This window comes from Armigeres subalbatus, chromosome 3 (genome assembly GCF_024139115.2).
Source record: "Armigeres subalbatus isolate Guangzhou_Male chromosome 3, GZ_Asu_2, whole genome shotgun sequence".
Lineage (NCBI taxonomy): Eukaryota > Metazoa > Arthropoda > Insecta > Diptera > Culicidae > Armigeres > Armigeres subalbatus.
In genome coordinates, this window is record NC_085141.1 from 298,435,300 (window position 1) to 298,455,069 (window position 19,770).

The 19,770-nt window shown below is 44.2% G+C and overlaps 1 protein-coding gene and 1 non-coding gene across 7 annotated transcripts in view; both read right to left on the reverse strand.

The window, feature by feature from the left end:
* LOC134224953 (serum response factor homolog) overlaps window positions 1-19,770 on the reverse strand; it is a 738,652-nt gene that overhangs the window by 455,391 nt on the left and 263,491 nt on the right. The window lies entirely within an intron of this gene.
* Window positions 15,037-15,188, reverse strand: LOC134228303 (5.8S ribosomal RNA). Its single transcript, XR_009983949.1, has one exon. It is a non-coding gene; the product is annotated as a 5.8S ribosomal RNA (ribosomal RNA).

Consider the following 19,770-nt stretch of genomic DNA (forward strand, 5'->3'; position numbering starts at 1 on the left):
ATCGAATCCTCCGGATATTCGAATCACTAGGAAAAAAAAATCAAAATAACTTTTGAGTCCATAGTCCGATCCAGCCAATTTCCAATATGCAACGATGAGACAGGATTCCCTTTCGAATCAAACTTGTTGGTTGAGAATAGGTACCAAAATAATAATTAGACTATTTACGCACTTTTTGTACAAAAAATAGTATTTTGGTTATTATTTCTGAACACAATGTTTGATCTTGAACAGAAAGCTATGAAACATTTGAGTCAATTGTCCGATCTATCCATTTTTCAATAGGAAACAATGTAAAGGCTCCCCCAGACCTGAGTGATTTCATCGCCCCAACGGCGAAAACAAGTCGCCGCGATTTTATCGTTGGGTCGCTGTAGACAATGTTCCAGTTACTCTCCCCCTCCAACGGCGATAGAATCGCTTTCGCCAAGCAGAATCGAGTAGCGATTTTTCGGTCATGTGTGTTAGGGGGAACCTTAATAGGATTTTCCATTAAATGCAACCAGTCGCCAGCAAGTCGCCGTACTTGTAATCTCTTCTTGGTAACGTGTTTCCGTTTGTTGCTGAAGATTTTATGAAATTATGAAATTATGAATTATGAAATTATGAAATTGATGGATTATTCCTCAAAGGGTGATATTCTGCAAGATAAATTCCTTTAGAAAAACTCCAATTGTAAGGAAATTGATGCTGATGCAGCATTTCGACTTTTTTTACAAGGGAATTGTACTAGAACAAAACGTTTTATCACAACGTCGGTGGTGGAAATATTTCTCTGTCCCTTTTTTCGCATTTGTATCAGGTGACGAGCAATTTGTTTTCATTTCTTGTTATGATAAAAAAAAAGCCTTATGTTTTATGTCCATCGTCGTTAATTATAAATTGAGAGCGAATTCTGCAACCCATGTTATGCATCCAAACACATCGTTATATGGTGGTGAGGTTACGTTTTCATCTTTCGAATGAGCGGCTGTTTTGTTTCAAATGCAATAGCTTAATAATCTATCAAGTAATTGCATGAAAGGAAAATGGGAAACGGTCTTCCACGGCAAAGTTCTTGAAGCGAGAAGTTTGAGGACAGTTTTTTATTCCTTCTTCCTTATTTTTTCTTTTTTTTCCTTCCTTCCTTCTTTATTCTTCGTTGTTCCTTTTTCCGACTTCTTTCTTGCTTCTTCCTTCTTCTTTCTTTCTTCCTCTTTCTTTCTTATTTTACCTTTTGTCACTTTCGACCGTCTGTCACTTTCAATGTTTTGAATTTTCAACTTTTTGTCTATCGACCATTTATCTCTCGTGTCCGTACCGTAGAGGACTATCGGTCTTATGAGCGTTTTGTAGATAGTAAGTTAGATATCGCATCGAACTCTATTCGGCCTTGCGGAGTGCACCCCGGGCAGAAGCCATGAACAGAATAACAAAACATGACATTGACTTGATTGATAATCTCTTATATCTCTAACAGGCAACAATATCGAAAATTTACACCGAAATATAATTTAAATATCAAGATATGCTATGGATAAGAACAAACTAATGGCAGTGATATTCATAATTTCTTACAAATAGCATAACTTGATCTCCTCATGATATTTTAGTGCAACATATTGATACTGTCGCCTGATTTATGTCCATATCTTTTCCCAAGTAACATTTAAAGTTTTATTCCGCTCTAGGAATGGTGTTCAAGATCAATCTATTAGATCTAATATTAAAACCCAATAATATACGGCAACCTTTTTTTTGGCTTATCTTTATTTCAAGGCTCAAGCGCCAGCAGGCATTACGGAGCCGTTATCTTATTGATTTTGACTTACAATCATGATTGTCGTCTTAATGTATAATATTAGTCTTGGGAGCCGAAAGACTCACGGCTTGGTCGAAGTTAAGGAGTACAAGAAAAAAAATGAGAATGGGACGGGCCCTAGGTAGCGATGTTGTGACACGTTCATTGCTGATTGACGAGGTGTAGACAGAGATAAACTGTAATGATACAAACAAACGATTTTTCGAGCGAAGCGGGTGGGAACAAGGTGGACATGGCCTTACAAGAGACAGGGGGTTCAGACAAAGACATTGATTCGTTTTAAGAAATTATACACAAGGACCATGTAATCTAGATCAAGCTTACCCAACACATCTCTGAAGTCTTCCTTTTCTGGTTTCCCTCGGGCCCGGAGGGATGCACATAAATCGGACCTGGCAACATCGTATTTAAGACAGCTCCAGACAACGTGGTTGATGTCTTGGTAACCTGCAACCGCAGTCGCATCGATTGCTGTAGGCGAGCCATATTCGATAGGAGTGTGCGTTTAAAGAGTAGTGATTGGACATTAGTCGACACATTACCTTGATAAAGTCTCGACTAATTGCCAATTCCTTGAACCAAGGTTTCTTCGATACATGTTGGAGAATAGAATGTAACCATCTACCCAAGTCTCCTTCATCCCATTTTCGTTGCCAACAACATCGCGATTGGCCGGTACGAATTGTGATCCGACACAAGTTTCTCAGGTTTCTTTATGGCGATCACTGTTACCTGTCTCCATTCATCTGGAACGATGTTGCTTTTCAGGAATAGATTGTATAAGTTCAACAATCGCCTCTTCGCGACGTCTGGGAGTTTGTTCAGCAATTTGAACTTAATACCATCCATTCCATGGGCAGAATTGTTACAACAAATGTTGTCACGTACAAATCGTTGTATAGGAACGGAATCCGGGCACACCTTTTTGGCGAATGCAATTATCAACCTGGAGGAGTTTTCTCTATCTTCGTTAACCGACGGTCCAGAGAGTTGTCGTCGACGTTTCTCGCGATAGGCCATCAACGAAATGACGCCAGTACCCTCGTTTCTTGGCATTTACGAGGCTCTTGTATTTTCGTTCAAAAGAGACATACCGATCATAATTATCCCGCGAACCCCGCTTCTGATAATCCTTGAACGCGTCGTATTTTTCACGATATACTCTAGTACACTCGGCATCCCACCAGAGAGAAGATGGAGGACGTCGACACGCTTGCGATCCCGGTATAGGTCTACGCTGCACATGTAGCGCGCTGTTATGAATCTACCCGGCGATATATCGGTATTCTTCCAACGGAGGAAGTACCTCGACTAATTGTTCACCATCGATGATCGCTTCACCATATTTTCCAAAATCAATGTGCTTTGTGAGGTCGTATGCATTGCAAATCTGATGAGTCTGACGCGATCCATTGGTAATTGAGATTTCGATAGGCAAGTGATCACTACCATGGGGATCCTGAATCACTTTCCACGTACAATCCAATGTTAGTGAAATCGAATAGATTGAGAGATCAATTCTACTTTCGAGTCCTGAAAATGCTACACGTGTTGCTTCCCCATTATTCAAATATGTCAAATTGAAGTAGTCACACATGTCATAAATCAAGGATGAACGGTTGTCATCGGTAAGTTCCCCCCAGGCTGTACCGTGTGAGCTAAAATCTCCTAGGATCAACCGTGGTTCAGGCATAGCTGAGCGAATAGTCGTGTCTCTGTGTCGAACAGAAGCATTCGGCGGTATGTACACAGAGGCTATGCTTAAGCTTTTACCTCGTATGGTGACATGGCAAGCAACTACTTCAGTGCCTATCATCGGGGGAAGATCAAAAGGAATGGAGCTTGTTGATCCCCAAAAGCACCCCTCCATATCCATCGCCTCGATCTCGGCGAATAATATTGAAATCGTGGAAAGTAAGGTATTTATTTGAAGTAAGTCATGTTTCACTAAGAGCAAATGCATCACAACACGAAGTATGAACTAAATATTCAAACGCAGCTAAATTTTTAAGGATGCTCCTACAGTTCCACGGCAGGACTACGATCTTATCCCTGACCTTGTTGGTTAAATTAGCCATCAAGGGATAAGATCGAATCAAGAGCAGGCCATTTTGACATTAGTTGCTTCAATAAAGGTTTCCCCAGTGAGATTATCATATTGATGATGTTTTTCACTACGGGAGAGATTTCTAGAGTACTACAGCAACCTTCTGATGACCACTATAAGAGTAAGTAATGGCCAAGTGGCCCTCTCTAGAAAACCACAATAAACCTATTATAAGAGCATTTATAAACCCTTTTACAACCACTTGCAAAATAGGGAATTTGCTGCAGCAGCTGTCAAAATGTTGCTTTGAAAAAAGAGAAACAAAACTTTGCAGAAAATGGATTGTTGATGAAAATTATGATGATAACAAAATAATATTTTTTTCAGGTTTGTTTTTCGATTTAGTGCCATTGAAAAGAAGGGCGCGTCCGATTTCATGGTCAAATCTGGTGAAAAAATAAGGTTGAACACTACCGGCAATATAACGTACTTCAGGGAAATAAATTGAAAAGGATGTCTGCTAACTCGATTAGTACTTTTGCCGAAATTATTAGTAAATTAAATAATGTATCAGAAAAAGCATGATACACGGTGTGAATAACGTTAAATCATGAATTTCAGTGCTATATTTTACTGACTTCAAAATGCATTTCCATTTTCAATATGACCATCATGGAATTTGATCAGAAAAATTTTGCTTTTTCTAAACACCATCATAAACTCTTCGCAATGCAAACATTTTTATGAGGGTAATTCATTTGACCACATTGTGACTAATCAATTGGAGCTTTATTCTAGCGTTGAAAATTTGACTTATTACGCTCTTTATCACAACCATAGATCTGTTCATATGGCCAATAGGGATTTGACGTTTGAAGCTAGGTTTATTGATGGCAATAAGAGCGCCAATAATTGCTGTCATAAGTCCGCAATAAGAATTAGATAAATCCAAAAAGCACGGAAATTGTTACTTGGGTTGCTATTTAATCAACATTTGATATTTTTTATCTGTCTTCATCTACTCGGGACAGTATGTACCATTTCCTGCCACGATACGTCATCGATTTTCTCTGCTGGTATCGTTTTCGGCGGTCGCCCGTTAGCCCATTTACATGGATCCAATGATGTTATCGATCATTTAGTAATTTGCGTTCGATCATTTAGTAGTTTGTCAATAACTCATTCCAGAAGCTGAATTTAAAAATGTGTTGTATGGTGGACTTCTAGTGCAAAGGTTTTTCTAAAACTCTGCCTAATGGTTTGTTGTTAGAATTCAACTAATAACGGAGTTAAAACGCTAGTTGCAGTAGCCTTAACTAAATGATTGGAATTTTGATATCATTTAGCCTATGTTACTGATACTATAGCTATAACTCCGTTACTAGTGGAATTCAAACAACGAACTATTTGGCAGAGTTGTAGAAAAACCTTCGTACTAGAAGTCCACCATACAACAAATTTTGAAACTCAGCTTCTGGAATGAGTTATTGACAAACTACTAAATGATCGAACGCAAATTACTAAATGATCGATAACATCCTTGCATGGATCCATCCACCACCCCGATTTAGTCACCAATGCTACAAACTTGTGAATGGTTGATGGGTTACGTTGGTCTCTTCTGTGCTTCTTCCTTCCATGTACATCGTCTTCGACATGTTGATGACTAGTCCGATCCGCTTAGCCAGTTACGTATCATAATATCAATGTCGAAACGAAACCAAATAGCTGGACGAATTTCGTGAAAATTGTACCACTCGTGACAATCCTTGCCCTTCTAATTACTCATTTCCAAACCCCCTTCCTCCCAAAGCGATAGCAGGCAGGCACGAAAGACCATCACATTGTCGTAACTCAAAGAAACTCGAAAATGCTCCAAACACTCGAACTATGCACACCAGCATCAGTTTATCTGTAAATCCTAGTTCGTGACCGAAACTGAATAATAATCGGAGATGTGAACAATAATACATGAATAAGTAGTCGAAAATGACGCATAAACAACAGAAGGAGAAAAAAAGTAATTGCAATGATCAGAAAAACTTTGTGCGTATATTTTTGTACTTTTGAAAAACTGCTGCTGGAACCTGACGAAAAGCCCTGAAAATATTACGATTTTTCTTAAAACATATTACTGAGCACTTTCTATACAAAACTAAACCGAAATGTTTAAAAAAAAAAAATATAGAAAGCCTCGATGAAATATCAAATTATTTCACAAGAACTATACCCACTATAGGTCTACCTCTGTCTTTTTTGTATTGTATAGGTAATAGGTTGAACCTATTTTAGTCTTTCCTCCCCCATAAGTTGACAAAGGTCTCCACTATTGCCCGCCGAGTGCAATATTGATCATCAAATTCGAAAGTGCATTGTTCTACTTAAATCCATTTGAGATCACAAACGAGGATAAAACTGCGTTCCGATATATTCTTTCCTGCACTTTTAATTCAGATTTCATACTCTCTAAGAACAGCTTTTATTTATTTCTCGTCCATTATTAGCTGCCAGCTGGCACACCCATGAAGTTTTAAACTCAGCTATTTCATTATTTTTGCAGAATATAAATCAGTTCTCCATTTCACTTTGTGTTTTCGCAAATTTCCAATGGACCAGTTTCGCAAAACCAATCATTTGTTAGATGATGCTGCATAATTATCTTTCCAACATGGTTAATTTTCTCTCGAAATTGCCTATTGTAGATCAATAGATAGATTGTACCAACCGTTCACATTATCAATCATTATCACCAGTTAGTTACGCGTTAAATTGGCTACGCATCTCACCGCCCGGTAATTGGTCAGCGACTTGGGTAGGTCGATGTGCGTGCCACAAACCGCTCCCAAGCCAAGTGTGAGGGCGTATCGTCTTAACTGGAAGCTTTCTGAAAATTGTTTCAAAAATAACGTTCACCAACGAAAAGATACCGCGGCAAGCCGCCGGCCACAGTGGCCAGCCAGTCAGTCCAGAAAATCCGTGAATAATAATAAACAAGCCAAACCTCTTCCGAAACGTTGTTGTACGGCACGCAAATTCTCCTCCACACTGCCGCCGCGCGCTCGGGATGCCATCCGTCCGTGCCCCATTCGTCTATCGGGAACCTGTTTCATAACTTTACATTGTTTTCGATTGGGCATGAATTATAAGAGCACTGAAAGAGGCCAAGACTACTGACTGGGCCCGAGGAGTCGCTACTAGGTTGAGAAGGTTCAGCAATCGGAGCGCGTAGTGGCCGGTTGCTAAAATGAATTTCGCCACCGAATTCAATTCAAGTAAGCTTTATAAAAAAATCACTTCTATAGGGTAAAATGCCCAATAGTGGACCCCCTAGTAGCAAAATTTTGCTCTTCCTGTCAAACGACTTAGAAATTTTCAAAATATTAACTCTGCTTGATGTCTAACAACAAGCTCTGCATCCCCTCTTCACAATACATACATAAAACACCCAAATAGACGACGTTATTCGTTGAAATTACAATTTTAAAGTCTAACTGAATTCGCCCTATAGTAGACCCCCTGGGGGTCCATAATAGGAAATTGCTTCCCTATAGTCGACACTTCATTTGATTTTCATGTCCCGTTTAGGGACGTTCTTCTTCCCTATTATGGACCCCGCAAAATATTCCTATAATGGACACTCTCGTGTTTATTTTTTATAGAATTGTAAAAAATCATCTAATTTGACTTTCCATAGCATTTCCAACGCATGTAATCAAAACATAGGACTGTAAGGTAGGTTCTCCCGATAGAATTTCATAGCGAAATGTTGACATTGTGCAGTAATAATGCAAAAATGGCTGGAGGGTCCACTATTAGTTGGGGGTCCACTATTGGTCACTTTACTCTAGTTGCTTCAATGTGATCAGTAATAACTATAATATATTTCAATTTCAAATAATATTTCAAAGTAATGGCATAATGCAAACACCTCTCTCGCTAATTTTACTTATTCAAATCGCTTATGTATCAGAAAGCACCGTAATACAAATTAAATGTGTAATCTAATATTCAACTTTTTGAACATTCCCGACCTATGTCCGGCAAACAGTTCACTGTGAACCCAACTAGGAGAGAGCAAAAAGTGCTCTAAAAGTAAAATCAGCCCAAAAGCAAGGCATAAAAAACGACCATGGTAAGGAAGGGTAACTCCTCGATAGCCACGGTAGCCGAATCCGTCATCCTCGTCCAACTGAGGAGGGTGCGGTTCGATGAAACAAAAAAAAAGAGAGAAAAAAACAAAACGGAGCATAATAAAAACACAATGCTACAAGAAGCTCGAAATTCTTGATCGACCGGTCAAAAGTGGATCGTGATAAATGACGCGCGTCTGTACCGAAAGTATTGAATGCCCGCTTCTGGGCCAATTGTCCAAGCCGCGGTTTACTGCTGGGTGAATTAGTCCGCGCGCCTTTTGCTTTCCATTAATCTGCGTCTTATCGCTTTTCCCGCAAACAACAACAATATATGAAAATGTTTATTGTGTCGGTAGATTAGCCTTCTTCCTCATCTCTTTCTCTCATCGTCTCGTTTGCAAGTGGAACCTCGTCTGTCGTCCGAGCGACCCCAGATTGGCCTCGTCGATAGCGTCGAAGGACTTGCGCTACTTGGTAGAAATCCACCGTATGATCACCACATTGAAAGGCACTGGTAGCAGTCAGTGCGGAGATTGCACTTTGCGTGGTCGGTCCGAACTTCGTACAATTATTGTTCCAGAAGCGTTGTGGCGACTGCGCATCGGTATCAGTGACCCTAAGGATGCCAACCACTGACTGCAGGGGATAGGATATTCAATCGTGAAGCAAATGCGGGATGTATACAACCATGATTTTGCTTAGCTATGTTGAATTTGCATCTTTTGGAGAGTAAATTAGGAACAATCGATGTTAGTTTTGCAACTCACAAGGCCCACTTCCGACGATTTGGGCCACACGAAAAATTAAATAAATATGCAGCACTGCATGTGATCTGTCACAAAATCAACAACAAGTTTTCATGAAACATATACCGATGTTTCCTTTATGAATTTTTACAGCAATCCGTTGCAGAACTCGTGCTTGAAACTTCAAATTAATTGCATATTATTTGGCAAATCGGCAGAACGTACAGCCTTGCTGTGAATATCGTATCTTGGCAGTGCATATGCATCGCACTCTTCAAAGGAGGCTTCCGGGCCTCTTGAAAGGAGGCTTCCGAGCCTCTTCAAATGAGGCTTCCGGGCCTCTTGAAAGGAAGCTTCCGGACCTCTTGAAAGGTGGCTGCCGAGCCTCATGAAAGGAGGCTGTCGGGCCTCTTGAAAGGAGGCTGCCGGGCCTCTTGAAAGGAGGCTTCCGGGCCTCTTAAAAGGAGGCTTCCGAGCCTCTTGAAAGGAGGCTTCCAAGCCTCTTGAAAGGAGGCTTCCGAGCCTCTTGAAAGGAGGCTTCCGAGCCTCTTGAAAGGAGGCTTCCGAGCCTCTTGAAAGGAGGCTTCCGGGCCTCTTGAAAGGAAGCTTCCGGACCTCTTGAAAGGTGGCTGCCGAGCCTCATGAAAGGAGGCTGTCGGGCCTCTTGAAAGGAGGCTGCCGGGCCTCTTGAAAGGAGGCTTCCGGGCCTCTTAAAGGAGGCTCTGAGGCCTCTTGAAAGGAGGCTTCAAGCCTCTTGAAAGGAGGCTGCCGAGCCTCTTGAAAGGAGGCTTCCTGAGGCCTCTTGAAAGGAGGCTTCCAGGCCTCTTGAAAGGAGGCTTCCAGGCCTCTTGAAAGGAGGCTCTGAGCCTCTTGAAAGGAGGCTTCCTGAGCCTCTTGAAAGGAGGCTTCTGAGCCTCTTGAAAGGAGGCTTCCAGGCCTCTTGAAGGAGGCTTCTGAGCCTCTTGAAAGGAGGCTTCCAGGCCTCTTGAAGGAGGCTCTGAGGCCTCTTGAAGGAGGCTTCTGAGCCTCTTGAAGGAGGCTTCCAGGCCTCTTGAAAGGAGGCCTGAGCTTCTTGAAAGGAGGCTTCTGGGCCTCTTGAAAGGAGGCTTCTGAGCCTCTTGAAAGGAGGCTTCCGGGCCTCTTGAAGGAGGCTTGAGAGCCTCTTGAAAGGAGGCTTCTGAGGCCTCTTGATAGGAGGCTTCCGATCCTCTTGAAAGGAGGCTTCCGGGTTTCTTGAAAGAAGGCTTCTGAGCCGCTTGAAAGGAGGCTCTGAGGCCTCTTGAAAGGAGGCTTCCAGGCCTCTTGAAAGGAGGCTTGAGGCCTCTTGAAAGGAGGCTCTGAACCTCTTGAAAGGAGGCCTGAGCCTCTTGAAGGAGGCTTCGAGCCTCTTGAAGGAGGCCTGAGGCCTCTTGAAAGGAGGCTTGAGGCCTCTTGAAAGGAGGCTTCCAGGCCTCTTGAAAGGAGGCTTCCGAGCCTCCTGAAAGGAGGCCTGAGCCTCTTGAAAGGAGGCTTCCAGGCCTCTTGAAAGGAGGCCTGAGCCTCTTGAAAGGAGGCTTCCAGGCCTCTTGAAGGAGGCTTCCGAGCCTCTTGAAAGGAGGCTTCCGAGTCTCTTGAGAAGAGGCGTCCAAGCCTCTTGAGAGGAGGCTTCCAGACCTCTTGAAAGGAGGCTTCTGAGGCCTCTTGAAGGAGGCTTGAGGCCTCTTGAAAGGAGGCTTGAGGCCTCTTGAAGGAGGCTTCCAGGCCTCTTGAAAGGAGGCTTGAGGCCTCTTGGAAGGAGGCTTCCGGGCCTCTTGGAAGGAGGCTTCTGAGCCTCTTGAAAGGAGGCCTGAGCCTCTTGAAGGAGGCTTCTGAGCCTCTTGAAAGGAGGCTTCCAGGCCTCTTGAAGGAGGCTTCCGAGCCTCTTGAAGGAGGCTCTGAGCCTCTTGAAAGGAGGCTTCCTGAGTCTCTTGAAGGAGGCTTTCAGGCCTCTTGAAAGGAGGATTCAGGCCTCTTGAAAGGAGGATTCCGAGCCTCTTGAAAGGAGGATTCCGAGCCTCTTGAAAGGAGGATTCCGAGCCTCTTGAAAGGAGGATTCCGAGCCTCTTGAAAGGAGGCTTCTGAGCCTCTTGAAACGAGGCTTCCGAGCCTATTGAAAGGAGACTTCCGAGCCTCTTAAAAGGAAGCTTCGGAGCCTCTTTAAAGGAGGCTTCCGAGCCTCTTGAAAGAAGGCTTCCGAGCCTCTTGAAAGAAGGCTTCCGAGCCTCTTGAAAGGAGGCTTCCGAGCCGCTTGAAAGAAGGCTTCAGAGCTTCTTGAAAGGAGGCTTCAGAGCTTCTTGAAAGGAGGCTTCCGAGCCTCGTGAAAGGAAGCTTCCGAGCCTCTTGAAAGGAGGCTTCCAAGCCACTTGAAGGGAGACTTTCAAGCCTGTTAAAGGAGCCTTCCGAACCTCTTGAAAGGAGGCTTCTGAGCCTCTTGAAAGGAGGCTTCCAGGCCTCTTGAAAGGAGGCTTCCTGAGCCTCTTGAAAGGAGGCTCTGAGGCCTCTTGAAAGGAGGCCTGGAGCCTCTTGAAAGGAGGCTTGCGAGTCATTTGAAAGGAGGCTTGCAGGCCCTCTTGAAAGGAGGCTTGCAGGCCTCTTGAAAGGAGGCTGAGGCCTCTTGAAAGGAGGCTTGAGGCCTCTTGAAAGGAGGCTTGCAGGCCTCTTGAAAGGAGGCTTCAGGCCTCTTGAAGGAGGCTTGAGGCCTCTTGAAAGGAGGCTTCGAGGCCTCTTGAAAGGAGGCCTGAGGCCTCTTGAAAGGAGGCTTCCAGGCCTCTTGAAGGAGGCTTGCAGGCCTCTTGAAAGGAGGCTTCTGAGCCTATTGAAAGGAGGCTTGAGGCCTCTTGAAAGGAGGCTTTCAGGCCTCTTGAAAGGAAGCTTGAGGCCTCTTGAAAGGAGGCTCTGAGCCTCTTGAAAGGAGGCTGGAGCCTCTTGAAAGGAGGCTTCCGAGCCTCTTGAAAGGAGGCTTCCGAGCCTATTGAAAGGAGGCTTCCGAGCCTATTGAAAGAAGGCTTCCTAGCCTATTGAAAGGAGGCTTCCTAGCCTCTTGAAAATAGACTTCCTACCCTTTTGAAAAGAGGCTTCCTAATCTCTTGAAAGGAGGCTTCCGAGCCTCTTGAAAGGAGGCTTCCGAGCCTCTTGAAAGGAGGCTTCCGAGCCTCTTGAAAGGAGGCTTGCGAGCCTCTTGAAAGGAGGCTTGCAGCCTCTCTTGAAGGAGGCTTCGAGCCTATTGAAAGGAGGCTTCCAGGCCTCTTGAAGGAGGCTTCCAGGCCTCTTGAAAGCAGGCTTGCAGGCCTCTTGAAAGGAAGCTTCCGAGCCTCTTGAAAGGAGGCTTCCGAGCCTCTTGAAAGGAGGCTTCCGAGCCTCTTGAAAGGAGGCTTCCGAGCCTCTTGAAAGGAGGCTTCCGAGCCTATTGAAAGGAGGCTTCCTAGCCTATTGAAAGGAGGCTTCCTAGCCTTTTGAAAGGAGACTTCCTAACCTCTTGAAAGGAGGCTTCCTAGCCTCTTGAAAGGAGGCTTCCTAGCCTCTTGAAAGGAGGCTTCCTAGCCTCTTGAAAGGAGGCTTCCTAGCCTCTTGAAAGGAGGCTTCCTAGCCTCTTGAAAGGAGGCTTCCTAGCCTCTTGAAAGGAGGCTTCCTAGCCTCTTGAAAGGAGGCTTCCTAGAATCTTGAAAGGAGGCTTCCTAGCCTCTTGAAAGGAGGCTTCCTAGCCTTTTGAAAGGAGGCTTCCGGGCCTCTTGAAAGGAGGCTTCCGGGCCTCTTGAAAGGAGGCTTCCGGGCCTCTTGAAAGGAGGCTTCCGGGCCTCTTGAAAGGAGGCTTCCGGGCCTCTTGAAAGGAGGCTTCCGGGCCTCTTGAAAGGAGGCTTCCGGGCCTCTTGAAAGGAGGCTTCCGGGCCTCTTGAAAGGAGGCTTCCGGGCCTCTTGAAAGGAGGCTTCCGGGCCTCTTGAAAGGAGGTTTCCGGGTCTCTTGAGAGAAGGCTTCCAAGCTACTACTCTTGCAAAAAAGGTTGTCGAAATAGTTCGCCATTCGTCAGCTCGCATAATCTCGACAGATCATCAGCTTACTAATTGACGGCCTTTATAAAAATATACTGAAGCTTCGACAAGATCCTGACCGCAAAAACATGAGTGCTCCGTTTTTCGAGCCCCTTCACTGATCTTCAGCTCTTCAGTTTCTGCAGCTCAATTACTTCCCATCGTTCTGAAAGTCAACGAAGTCATCCCCATCGGAAATAGAGATGGGCGTTCAGATCCGGAACTGTAAAAGATCCGGATCTCTGAAGTGAGTGAATGATTCGTGGATCATTTTTTTTAAAGATCCGGTTCACCAGCTCAGTAAATTATTTGACCATTTGTATGTAAATGGCAAAATGAAAAGTTCATTGTTTGTACTCCATACGCTTGTAAACAAGAAAGGGTGAAGATATTTTCAATTCGGTTCAAAAGTGTGAGCCTGAATGACTAACGCTTCATTATTTCGCATTCTCCTTGTATTTTGTTCTAGGGATCCGATCCGGTTGAAAGATCCGGATCCTTAGAATTAATGATCCAGATCTGATCCGTTCATCAAAGTACTATGATGCGTCGTTTATTTAGGCGCCGTAACATTACGTTTGGTTCATCCCACAGCACCAGTTCTGCTTACCAAAACTTGGCCCACTAAGCACACAGATATCTTCTACGCCCGTGAAAGCCCGGACCCGGAGGCAGGGGGTCCGGCCGGCGTCACAACGTTGCAACGGCATCATGCAAGAATGCCATGGTACGTACCCATTTATAGTTTGAGAATAGGTTAAGATCATTTCGAGCCTAAGGCCTCTAATCATTCGCTTTACCAGATAAGAATAGGCTCCGAAACGTTGCGTGCTCCAGCTATCCTGAGGGAAACTTCGGAGGGAACCAGCTACTAGATGGTTCGATTGGTCTTTCGCCCCTATGCCCAATTCTGACAATCGATTTGCACGTCAGAACTGCTTCGGTCCTCCATCAGGGTTTCCCCTGACTTCAACCTGATCAGGCATAGTTCACCATCTTTCGGGTCACATCCTGCGCACTCGCGGTATGTTGTGGCACGGTGCCGGCGGTGTGGCGCGATGAACGCACCACCCCGGAACGGCCCCATGCCGGGTACAACACCCGGGGATGGAGGGACGAGCAGAGAGCCGCGCCCGTAATCCCGCAGAACAAGGCAAGTTATGTTTTCTGCGCCTTTGGTGCTCAAGGAGACACGACCATTGGCTCGCGCGCAAGATAGACTTCTTGGTCCGTGTTTCAAGACGGGTCCCGGAGGTACCTCGATTCTTTCACTGCCGATCGACGGTCCGCGGTGCCGTGTAAAGGCACCGCGTCGTACTCGTGGGAATCCATCACGCGCCCGACTGCACACCACGTGCAGTAAGCCCCACCTCGCGGCACAGGCCTTCGGAACTGAGCGTCGCTACTGTGGGGCAAGCAACCGGGGGAAGCACCAGGGGGCAACTGTCGGGCGACCTGCACGTCCCAGTGGAACGCGAAAGCTGTTTCGTAATGGATCGCAGTGTCCTCGTGCGCGGGAGAGACAAGTGCCCTGCGGCGCCGGCCCTCGTTTTTGGATGGGAAGGCCAGCCCCGCAGGTGAATGTCTCCGCTCGGATAATCGAGTTCAACGGGCTTGAGCCCTAGGCAGTTTCACGTACTTTTTGACTCTCTATCGGTCTCGTGGTGATATTTAGCTTTAGAAGGAGTTTACCTCCCACTTTGTGCTGCACTATCAAGCAACACGACTCCATGGAGCGTCCTTCTACCGTCGGTGCGCCGCTCTACGGGCCTATCACCCTCTCTGGGAGTAAAAGCCACATTCTAGTTGAACTTGAACCAGCGACCGGTTACGGCAGATAACGAACGCTCCAGTACACGGAACCGGGTGGACGCGCAACAGTGCGTCACCCCTGCGTGCTGAGCTCTTCCCGTTTCGCTCGCAGCTACTCAGGGAATCCTGGTTAGTTTCTTTTCCTCCCCTTATTAATATGCTTAAATTTAGGGGGTAGTCACACATTATTTGAGGCCTACATAGGAGGATCTACATCTGGGATGATGGAATACAACAACAACGACACACACAGGGCCATGATGATGGTGATGTGGTCGTATGATATGGGATGTATTCATCAACCGCGGCGGCCGGCGAACACTGGGCGCCGCGTCTGACTATCTTGAACGTTTTACTGTCCTACCAAACCGGGGGTGGTGGTTGTGGTGGTGGCGGTTAGGAAAACGTCACTACGCGTACACGCGGGGCGTGCACAGTTGAATGGATAAATATAGGCACTCAAAAATGTGTACATCGTACTGTAGTACGGTGTGCAATATGCGTTCAACGTGTCGGTGTTCATGTGTCCTGCAGTTCACATTCTGACGCGCATTTAGCTGCGGTCTTCATCGATCCACGAGCCGAGTGATCCCCTGCCTAGGGTTTGTTTGTTCTCTTGTTTCTTTTGCAATAGTAGTAGTACACACACATACGCACACACACACACACACACACCAGGACGGACGGTGTGTGGGAGGGGGCCGCTGCCGTTGCCGTTGACGATCCGGTTCCGTATGTCGCATGGACCGACATGGACGAGATGGACGCAGCGGCAGCAGCAGCAGCAGCAGCAGCAGCAGCAGCAGCAGCAGCAGCAGCAGCAGCAACGGAAGGCTAGTACACACAGCACAGAACAGGGCAAAGCACCAGGTTTTTGGTTGTTGTGTTTGTGTTGTTCCTCTCTGCGGTGGCCGGACGGAGCCCACTGGTGGTGGGGGCTCGCCGTGTACGCCACAGACAACAACACTACACTCGCTCGCTCGCTCCAACTCTCGTCATCATTGTTTGGCGGTGGGGGGTACCAGTAATGATCCTTCCGCAGGTTCACCTACGGAAACCAATCGGAAATCCTGGGAAAGATCCTTCCTCTTCTTTGAGCTATCGTCCCATAAGCCTTCTCTTAGGGTTATCAAATCTTATTGAAAAAGCCTGCTGAACATCAAAATATCTTGCTCGAGGCACAGTTTGGTTTCCGACGCAGTCGATCAACCGAAAACCAGCTGACTCGAATTTGTGTGTGTGTATCTTCAATCTAACCCCCACTGTCCGGCAGTGGTATTATGGAAGAAAGCTGTCTTTAATAAAGTCAGCTTTAGCCCGGGAGTTAGAAGGTGTTAGCTCTACTGCAGCTCCAGTGACCCATTTCAGACTGCCTGGTAACTCACGTCCAGTCCGAGGTCACTTTCACTTGCAATAAGCCCCGCCTGTTTATGCTACCATTATCAATTGGATAATGGATCCATAAACAAACTTTTTAAATCCAGCGCGTATTTAGTTTTGGAATCATATAAAAACATATTGAAACAATCTCACCAAATTGATCCAATTCCGGATAAATGAACTGAGGAAGAGAAGACCACAACTAGTGTCCACGAAAAAATCACTACTCTTCCAGCGCTATTCCGAGCATTTTTTTTATCCATATTTTCCTGGTATTATCACACATTCATACATATTTTCACCAAATACATCCCCGTATTTAAACTGCACAAACGATTTCGCACGCTCAAATACACTACAAGAATACACTTGAGTAAAAGTCACCAAACTCTTAAATCTCAAACTCTAGATCACTTAAACTTTTTTCTTTTAGTACATTTGCAAATTATATATATACATCAGCCGAATCTATTTCTTGCGGAAACGAACAAAAACCGTGACAGCAAATTTAAAAGCAACCGTCAGCGCGCATGGCTTGCTGCCCAGCCAGCTGACCCGAATTTGTTTCAAAAACCTTCGTCATGGCTTTGCTTGATGTCGAGAAGGCTTTCGACAATGATATAGAGAATTATTTTGAGCTTTTTAGTGGAATGTCTTCACTTGTTGTAAGAATATCCCATTTTATTTCACCACTTTTTTGCAACTTTACTGATACGCACTTCGACCTCAACTGAATAACCGTATTCAGTGTCAGTGTCGTTGATTTTTCATCATTCAAAATGAAATTTTGTCAAACAAAAGGTGTTTTTGGTGGTTAATTCGAAGAGTTTTAGCGGATCCACAAATGTTTTCGATTCTATTATATCCAGAACGGATTGTTTCAACACTACCGCAACATTAGGACATGCCACAACGAAAAGACGTTTTACCCTTCCCATTGAAAATCATTCACAATGTTTTGTTGGTCAGAGAATTCCAGGAATTAATCAGCGGAGTTAGTTCCAATGCGCACGGCATCATAGCAGTCGTCTTCCAAGGCACTATTCTCGGGAATTTATGACAGATGTTGAACGGACAAAAGGTCGAAGGGACAAAAGGTCGAAGGGATCAAAGGTCAAAAGGACAAAAGGTCGGAATTCCAAAATTTGTTAAAATTGAAAATTGAGAACAATACAAAGCAAAACTAAAATTTAGGTACCGTCATGGAGGATGACAATGGGTCACGTTTTCAACAACTTAGAATGTCTTCATTATGCAGGAAAACTATAAAATTTGAAACCTTTTTCGTTCGAAACGTTCGATTTAGTTATCCGACCTACAAATTTGGCATTCATTGCTACAAGAAACCGTAGCTCCGCGAATGACATTGGAAAGGAAATTTGATTTAGTTGGTAAGGTTTTGTATAGGAAGTCGCCTTAATAAGCGGCGAAATAGTTCATTGTACGACACTACTAACACCGTGTTTCACTCAAACCACCCAATGCAAAAAGACGATATCGTGCGCCCCCAATGTGTATCCATCTTGTTTCGACCAATATGCTCGCCAGCGTTTTCTGCATATGATGGAGAATCACGCTTCTTACGACAGTAGTAACGCATGCTACAATAATTGTTCTATCGAGTACAGGCCGGACTAGATTATCCGGAGTGTTGAAAAAAAAATTCACTCCGGATAATCGAACCCTCCGGATAATCGAGCCATTTTTTTGTTGTTTCTGAAAATTTAACTTTTGCTTAAATAATCTTTATTTTGGTTATATTCAATCTAATAAAATATCCCGTTGGTCCGTTCATGGATTCTGACTACCGTTAGAGGTCAGCGCCGATCCGAAAATCGGCTACTTTTTTCATGATTTTGGACGGCGATGGCTTGGCGATTTTTTTATTACGTTCGTAACAAATGTTTTTTTCAGAATATTTTAGGACATTAACTGCTGTCCCAGGAGATTCTTCCAAGTTTTTCGAATTTTCAACAGGAATTTCTCTAAAGTTTTCACGGGAATTTCTTTGAAATTTGCACGGGAAATTGCTTAGGAGTTTGCCTATGCCACCGGGCATGCATGCTTAGAATTTAACAGAATTTCCTTGTGATTTTTTTAAATGTTTTACAAAAACTGTTTCCAACGAAATTTTAACTGGTTTTTATTACGGAATTTCTTTGTATTTCTACGTGAAATTCCTTATGTTGTATATTAGTAATTCTTCGGAAATTCTACAAGAAAATTTTCAAAAGACGATTGGTCGTTTGGTTGAAAGTCATTTGACCGAATACCACATGGAAAAATAATACGTTAAGCCGAAAGCTATCTAGCCGAATTCCATTTGTCCGACACCGTTATTATGTGGGAAATGGTTTGGTGGTAGGACCAAACTAGTCATTTGACCGAAAAAGCTGTAGGCCCTAACAGGTCGTTTGGTCGAATAGGCCTTGTCATCGAAAATTCCATTTGACCGAAACGGTAGTTTAGCAGGAAGGGCGAAAATGTTATTTGGCTGATCGGATTATACAGCGAAAAACGTCGACTCGTTCAGCCAAACGCCATTTTCGAACAAATGAGCTGTCGGAGCAAATGTCTTTTTCGGCCAAATTATCAGTTCGGATGATCTTCACCCGTACGTTGCAAACCGTTTTTGACCTTATGTCACCTCGTCCGACCAAGCAGCATTTTCGAGATTTAGCATTTTCAAGAAAAATAGCCTTTATACGAAAAATCCTCTAGAGTTTCAACGGGATTGCCATAAACTGTCGGCAGCGACGGCGCACACCTATAACCACCGTGTGGTCTTCCGGGAAATCTGGAGGATCCCAAAAACTGAAAACTTCTAAATTTTATCGTTAAGCACCAAGTTTTTTGTGATGCATTTGTTTTTGTATTATGAGTACGTACTTAATGTTGTGACTTATACATACTGTGGTCTTCCGAAAATTCCGGAACATCCGTGGAATAAAACAAAAAAATAATGAATTTCATTGCATAGCACCATTTGACATTCTAACAACGGAATTTATTTGATTTGATTTATTCAAACTAAGGCCTCTACAGTACATAAAATTCGTCTACATTCAGCTCGGTCAGTATTTGCATGTCGCCAACTTTGTAGTCCACGGAGGGACCTCAAATCGGACCACCTTGCTCTTTGCGAGCCTCGTCTTCTTGTCCCCTGCGGATTCTTACCAGGAACCATTTTCACCATGACATTGTGTATGGATCACCTTGGCCACCGAGTGATTCTATAGAAAATGAAAATATTCATTTCATAATTAAGGGAAGATCCATCAATTACGTAACGCAAAAAATGGCCATTTTCAATCCCTCTCTCCCCTATGTCACACTTTTTGTATGAGGTATCTAAAAAAATTGTATGGATTGTCACACTTCAGGGAACCCTCCTCCCCCTCTAAGCGTTACGTAATTAATGGATGTTCCCTAAACACAAGAATTTTTTAGCGATACGTAGTTTGTGAACGATCCCATTCCGGATATTCCGGTAAACCATTTGGTAGCATGAGGCACAACGTCAATGCTGTACTCATAATGTACATACGAATGCTTAAAAAATCGGTGCTTTGAATTGAAATTCATAAATTGGCCATTTTTATGGATGTTATTGATTTCCGTTCCCTTAGGGTTCTTTCACAAAATTCGTAACGCTGAATTTGATAATTTTGATACCCCACTCTCCCTCTCGCAACCCTTTTTTATGGAAGGTTTATTTTTTTTTGTACGGACCGTAACGCTTGGTCTGACTTCCTCCCTCCCCCTAAAGCGTTACGTAATTTGTGAACAGTCCCTTAGGAAAGCGAG